Here is a 7,677-nt window from a genome sequence, read left to right as displayed (position 1 = left end):
TCATGCTCGGCCAAACCCATATGTGTTCCCTAACGCAAAGTCGAACTCCTTTCACAGTTCGTAAGATGCATATAATGGCAACTTTATGCAATTAATGCACGCGTTGGCAAGAGGGAACAGAGAAAAAGCGTCATCATCTCCTTGATGAAGGAACTGGACAGTTGGAGTAAAGCCAATAGGTGGTACCACAGATGCTCCTGTTGTGAAGATTTTCTCAAGTTTGGATGGCCCCTCTTCTTCTGTTAGAACTAAACAGTCAGTTAAAGTACTTAAAAATAAATAAAATACACACACACACACAATAAGGGGGGTGGAATGAATGTGTGTATTTGACCACTAAAGCAAACCTTCTGCATCTTGGAGATAGTAACCACCATCTCCTCAGCAGCTCTCTTGTTGCTCCTTTCTGGGGAGAGACCAATATTGAAAAGATCATCCATCTGGTCAGCAGTCAGTTGGTGTGGCACAAAGCAGAACAGGGGACAAAAGCTGTCTGGGTGTTGTTGAATTTGCTTTAGAACCCCAAGAGTTTTCAGTTCTTCACAAAATCTGCAAACAATTGCACAAAGCACAACTCTTGTGCAGTCAAATCACCCGTTGGTTTCATAGACTTTCATTATATTTTGTGAGTCGTCTTAAACCCTGCTGGCATACCCTATAGAGAAAACAGCTATTCCTGCATACCTCTGAAATGGGCCTTGAACCCTGTGAATGACCTGGAACATGACAATGTCATGTACCAGCAGAGCCTTGTCTCTAATCGACTGCATCGGCCTCAAACATCCTGCATTGGCCAATTACTCGAGCAAAGGATTTTTTTGACTTCTCGAGGTCATCAAGCGTTGTACTTTCAGATACCTAGCATCACAAGGATAAGCAGAGTGACTTATGGCAGCTTCATACAAGTCTTACAAAATTTTGACAACAGGGCTGGGTGATGGAGCCTTGAGTTTTTATTTTTTAACCCAAAATTCTCCAGACAGGGGGAGAAAGGCAAAGACATTCAAAACTCTGAAAGTTGCCCTTTAAAATTTAAATACTGTGAACAAATTTTCAACAAGAAATTAAATATTCCCTTAAGGATTAATATGTTACTGCAAAACTGTCATTGAATTTAACGAATAAAAGGTGCTGCTTCCAAACAACCTTGTTTCACAAAAGCCTTTCCTAACAGCGCACTGTTCCCCAACGTTGCAATAAGTAAAAAGGGAAATGCGCTTTGCTATCAACACTTGTCAATTCAGCAGTGGTGGCATTAAAAGTAAAAGGTGGGTCGCTTCACCTTTCAAATTGGAAAACAAGAGAACTTTGCAATTTAAAGTAATTGTAATGCAGTTTAAGATGTAACAACTACCAAATAACCTTTTTTACTTTATCCATGAGTTGGGTGTCAGCTATATCTTCGACATTTGGATTTGCTGAACCATTGACCAAAAGACTAAATAGTACTGGGGAAAGGAAGCTTGGTGGTGGACCGCCATGTACCAAGCTCACTGCAGTGGCTCTACCAGCAAAGTAGTACCAGTCCCCTATGAGAGCTGCACAATGATAGCATAAAAGGATATTTAACATTGAATAAAGAAGAAAAATTCATCCATTTTCTTTTTACTGCTTCTCCTCACTAGGTTCGCGGGCGTGCTGGACTATCCCAGCGATCTTCAGGCGGGAGGCGGGGTATACCCTGAACTAGTCACCAGCCAATCGCAGTACACAGAAAAACAATCATTGCCACCTACGGGCAATTTAGAGTCTTCGGTGAACCGAACATGCATGTTTTTGGAATGTGGGAGGAAACCGGAGTGCCCGGAGAAAAGCCACGCAAGCACGGGGGGAACATGCAAAATCCACACAGGCGGGGCCGGGATTTTAACCCTGGTCCCCAGAACTGTGAGGGAGATGTGCTAAACAATCGACCAACGTGCAGTCAAAACAAATTTTATCCATCAATCCATTTTCTACCGCTTATCTGAGGTCGGGTCGCGGGGGGCAGTAGCTTTAGCAGGGACGCCCAGACGTCCCTCTCCCCAGCCACTTCATCCAGCTCTTCCGGGGGGATCCTGAGGCGTTCCCAGGCCAGCCGAAGGACGTAGTCTCTCCAGCGTGTCCTGGGTTGTCCCCGGGGTCTCCTCCCGGGGGGACATGCTCTGAACACCTCACCAGGGAAGCGTCCAGGAAGCATCCGAATCAGATGCCCAAGCCACCTCATCTGGCTCCTCTCGATGTGGAGGAGCAGCGGCTCGACTCTGAGATCCTCCCGGATGACCGAGCTTCTCACCCTATCTCTAAGGGAGAGCCCGGACACCCTGCGGAGGAAACTCATTTCGGCCGCTTGTATCCGGGATCTTGTTCTTTCGGTCACGACTCACAGCTCGTGACCATAGGTGAGGGTAGGAACATAGATCGACCGGTAAATTGAGAGCGTCGCCTTTCGGCTTAGCTCCTTCTTTACCACAACGGACCGATACAAAGTCTGCATCACTGCAGACGCTGCACTGATCTGCCTGTCGATCTCCCGTTCCATTCTTCCCTCACTCGTGAACAAGACCCCAAGATACTTGAACTCCTCCACTTTTGGCAGGATCTCATCCCCGATCGGGAGAGGGCATGCCACCCTTTTCCGACTGAGGACCACGGTCTCAGATTTGGAGGTGCTGATTCTCATCCCAGCCGCTTCACACTCGGCTGCGAACTGCTCCAGTGAGAGTTGGAGGTCATGGGTTGATGAAGCCAACAGAACCACATCTGCCAAAAGCAGAGATGCAATACTGAGGCTACCAAACCGGACCCCCTCTACGCCTCGGCTGCGCCTTGAAATTCTGTCCATAAAAGTTATGAACAGAATCGGTGACAAAGGGCAGCCTTGGCGGAGTCCAACCCTCACCGGGAACGAGTCCGACGTACTGCCGGATATGCGGACCAAACTCTGACTCCAGTCGTACAGGGACCGAACAGCCCATATCCCATCCTCCCGAAGCACCCTCCACAGGACTCCCCGAGGGACACGGTCAAACACTTTCTCCAAGTCCACAAAGCACGTAGACTGGTTGGGCGAACTCCCATGCACCCTCGAGGACCCTGCCGAGGGTGTAGAGCTGTTCCACAGTTCCACAGCCAGGACGAAAACCCCAATGCTCCTCCTGAATCTGAGATAAAACTTCCCGACGGACCCTCCTCTCCAGCACCCCTGAATAGACCTTACCAGGGAGGCTGAGGAGTGTGATCCCTCTGAAGTTGGAACACACCCTCCGGTCCCCCTTCTTAAAAAAGGGGACCACCACCCCAGTCTGCAAATCCAGAGGCACTGTCCCCGATGTCCACGCGATGTTGCGTGTCAACCAGGACAGCCCCACAACATCCAGAGCCTTTAGGAACTCCGGGCGAATCTCATCCAAAAAGGGTGGGTACTCTGAACTGCTGTTTGGTGCATAGGCACAAACAACAGTCAGGACCCGTCCCCCCACCCGAAGGCGGATAGAGGCTACCCTCTCGTCCACCGGGGTGAACCCCAACGTACAGGGGCCGAGCCGGGGAGCAATAAGTATACCCACACCTGCTCGGCGCCTCTCACTGTGGGCAATTCCAGAGTGGAAGAGAGTCCAACCCCTCTCGAGAGGACTGGTACCAGAGCCCAAACTGTGTGTGGAGGAGAGTCTGACTATATCGAGTCGGAACTTCTCGACCTCACACACCAGCTCGGGCTCCTTCCCTGCCAGAGAGGTGACATTCCACGTCCCAAGAGGATCGGATCGCCAAAGCCCCCGCCTTCGGCCACCGCCCAGCTCACACTGCACCCGACCCCAATCGCCCCTCCCACAGGTGATGAGCCCATGGGAAGGGGGACCCACGTTACCCATTCAGGCTGTGCCCGGCCGGGCCCCAAGGGTGCAGGCCCGGCCACCAGGCACTTGCCTTCGAGCCCCACCACCAGTCATGGCTCCAGAGGGGGGCCCCGGTGACCTGCGTCCAGGCAAGGGAAAACCAAGTCCATCGTTTGTGATCATCATAAGGGGAACAAATTTTAGTTAAAAAAAAAAAAAGTTCCTACAGTCTGTCAAATGTGGAAGTCGGTAGGGGCATACAGTATTCCACATAAAAATAATCATTTACATTTATGTAATTCAACAATATAATCAACGTTCACTACAATGAGGCCAGAGCATAGCTGTACAGTAATAACTCAATCAAATCACAATCAAATCTAATATTTCACATTAAATGAAGCCAGTCATTACCTGTACTGTAAAGCGCCAAGTTCTTTCTGTTTTCCTTCCCCTCAAACATGGGTGACCTGGCAATGTTGTCCATCAGAAGCTTTAAGAATTCTCTCCTTGGTCCTCCGAAATCAACTCCTTCTTCATGTATCCCCATGTCATCAGAAAATTTGTCTATGTCTATCTCTCTCTCTCTCTCTCTCTCTCTCTCTCTCTCTCTCTATCTTTCTGTCTGTGTTTACCTGACATCATCTGGAATTTGCCCACAAAAGTCATCCCTGACACGTTGTAGAACAGTGTGGTGGTCCCAGTCCTTCTTGAATTCAAAGGCACTGAGTATGTGCCCATTTTTGTGCAACCATGATTTTGGACCTTCTTTACACACGGTCTCCCATGACTGATTAGGGAGAATTATAACACCCTTATTAAAATGGTCATGCGGCTGTGCCCTGACCCTGAAATGGGAATGTAATACTCTGGGTATGGGAACGTTCTCTGAATTCCACCATTTGGGCTTGTCGAAAAATTCCAGTTAGGGGAAATGGTTCGAAAAACGAGCAGACCAACATGTCCCATATGGTCTAGTGGTCAGGATTCCTGGTTTTCACCCAGGTGGCCAGCGTTCAACTCCCGATGTGGGAATGTTCCTTCAACCTCTCCTGAACTCTCCCATTTGATTAACACTTGGTAGGGCAACATTCCCTTAATTTTGGTAGTGTGGCATGGATATTAAACCCAGCTATTTTTTACCCTGCATTCCACCAATGTAGCTTTAACATTCATCAGCAAAAAAAAAAAAAAAAAAAGCGCTTGGAGAAACATTCAATATTTTGGGAAAAAAACAAAACAAAACAAAACAAAACAAAGGAGTCGCCCATATGGGCAAGCAGTCAGGATTTGTGGTTTTCACCCATGTCTCCTGGGTTTGACACCCAGTATGGGAATGTTCCTTGAATCTCTTTTGAACTCTATTATTTTGACTTTATCACCTGGAAAAGTAACTACCTGACTTCCAATATTATGGCATGGATCTTCACCCAGGGAACCAGGTCCGACTCCTAGAATGAGAGCAATTTTTTACCCTGCATTCCATCAATTTGGCTTTAACATTCATGCAGAAAACGTCCGATTGAGCTTGGGGAAACGTTCAATATTTTGGAAAAACAAAAAAAACAAAGGCGTTTCCCATATGGGCAAGCAGTCAGGATTCCTGGTTTTCACCCAGGTGACCTGGGTTTGACACCCAGTATGGGAACATTTCCTGAATTCCTCCATTTGGGCTTAGATTTTCATGGAGAAAATTTCCGATATTTTGCGCTTGGAAAAAATGATACAATCGGAAAGAATAAGTGGTCGGTACACCAAACATAGCCCATATGATCTGGCAGTCAGGATTACTGGTTTTCACTGGTCTCCTATTCCTGTTGTTGGAATGTAACCGGAATTCTTTTATGGACTAAAATTTACAGTCCAGAATTTAAAAAAAAAAGTTGAAGAAATATCATCGTGTCCCATATGGTCTAGCGGTCAGGATTCTGGTTTCACCCTGGACGGCTCGGTTCAATTCCCAGTATGGGAATGATCCAAAAGCTAGTTTATTTTTAGCCTTGTCACGTGTCTTGTTGCGCAGTACTGTAATTATCTGACGGCAAATAAAGTTTTTTCAAACTTGTCGGTGAAAAAACACGTCGTCGGTGTGGGACTATTTTGCGGTGTCTCAGACAAACCACAAGTAAGTTATTTGCAATCTGTGCACAACTGAAATACGTCGTGGGGAACGTCATTTAAATGCTTCAACACAAATTTGATTGAGCACCTGAAGAATGTACACGAGGAGCATGCCGTGTTCAAGCAATGCAGCGTGGGGAGGGTGGGGGGCGTAGTCAAACAGACTCAAACTCTGGACAAACCCTTCCATATAGCCGGGACAGTGAGAAAGTTAGAGTAAGCATGTCATTAACAGTATTTATGAAAGTAATTTAATTGCAATAAAGTAATTTAATTACAGTAAGTTAGCACCCATTATTTATGTCCTGTAATGTTCATTTGACCTAAACTTATGTCAGTGGCCAATCCTTGAATGCCCCCTAGAGTTCATTGGTGTTTTAACTTTTGTCGAAAATACAAGAGAATAATTTGAGCTGGGATGGCTCCGGCACGCCTGCAACCCTTGTGAGGATAAGCTGTACAGAAAATGGATGGATGGATGTATGAATGGATACAGTATAGAGGACACAAGTATATACAAGTCATATAAATAGACACATTGCTCCATCTTGTGATCAGATCGGTGATTGGTTATCTTTTTTTTTAAACTTGGTGATCGGCCCCAACAATCCTGATCGTGTAAAGCCTAATTTTATTGTTTTTGTCGACCTGCCCAGTTTTTTTCCCAATATATCAAACTCATCTGTCTTTCATATGAACCTTAAATATAAATATAAACTAGAATACACAACATGAGAACAGATTTACCTGATTTACAAGATTTTCTTTTTGTGTCTTGCAGACATCAATGAAGATCTTCGTACTGAGCGGCAGGAGCCAGAGCCCCCTCACATTAAAGAAAGTGGAGGATGAAGTGGTCAAAGAGGAAGAGAAATTGGAGCCCACTCCCATTAAAAAAGAGGATGTGGAAGACCCCCATAGCAAACATGAAGTAGACGAGGACATCACCAAGTTTCTATCGACTGGTGTCCCTTTGAAGACGAAAAATGAAGGCCAAAGTGAGGAGAGCAGAGGGGCGGAGCCTCCAAGCAGCTAAAGTCAACACATGACAACAGAAGGTGATGGAGACCCCTGTGGAGGATCACAAGCAGACGCACTTTTTTTACAGTACTGTATTCTTTCGACACAAAATGGCTGGTGTCCCAACATTTTTTTGTCACTAATTTCATTGACAATGAGACAGTTAGACAATAAAGATTTGAAACTTTCACGGAATTTGAAGATGGCATATATTTATAATTTTTGCAAAACTTGCCAGGTTTCAACATGTCAGGATGGCCGAGTGGTCTAAGTTGCCAGACTCAAGGTTCAGCACCTTCTGAATGAGGTTTCTGGTCTCCAAATGGAGGTGTGGGTTCAAATCCCACTCCTGACATGGTTTTAAATGCTTTCATTTTGACAATTTGAATGCAAATGTACAGAAATCCATCCATCCATCCATTTTCCGAGCTGCTTCTCCTCACTAGGTTCGCACTAACCAGTCGGCCACCGTGCCGCTAAAATGAAATTGTTTGTGAAATATGGACCATGAGGACCCATACTTCCTTAAAGCAATGCATACATTTTGTCCAATGTTTTAGTGATGTCAATATCAAATAAGTGAATGATTGATTGAAATAAGACTTTTGGTGGTGAACTATAAAGTGTATTTGTAATCCTTATTAAAATACATTCATTTAAACAGTGACGGTGACTGAACTTGCCTGTATATCGAATCCATTTCCCCCATTAAAAATAA

General features: G+C 45.7%; 1 non-coding gene and 1 pseudogene across 1 annotated transcript; one reads left to right on the top strand and one right to left on the bottom strand.

Annotated features, from left to right (window-relative positions):
* LOC133473762 (G2/M phase-specific E3 ubiquitin-protein ligase-like) lies at positions 1-4,487 on the bottom strand (annotated as a pseudogene).
* Positions 4,488-7,207: 2,720 nt separating this feature from the next.
* Positions 7,208-7,314, top strand: trnal-caa (transfer RNA leucine (anticodon CAA)). The gene is made up of 2 exons: positions 7,208-7,245; positions 7,269-7,314. It is a non-coding gene; the product is annotated as a tRNA-Leu (tRNA).
* The last annotated feature ends 363 nt before the right edge of the window (positions 7,315-7,677 follow it).

This window comes from Phyllopteryx taeniolatus, unplaced genomic scaffold (assembly GCF_024500385.1).
Source record: "Phyllopteryx taeniolatus isolate TA_2022b unplaced genomic scaffold, UOR_Ptae_1.2 contig_45, whole genome shotgun sequence".
Classification (NCBI taxonomy): Eukaryota; Metazoa; Chordata; class Actinopteri; order Syngnathiformes; family Syngnathidae; genus Phyllopteryx; species Phyllopteryx taeniolatus.
Note: the sequence above shows the minus strand (reverse complement) of the source record. Positions and strands in the feature narration are given on the sequence as shown.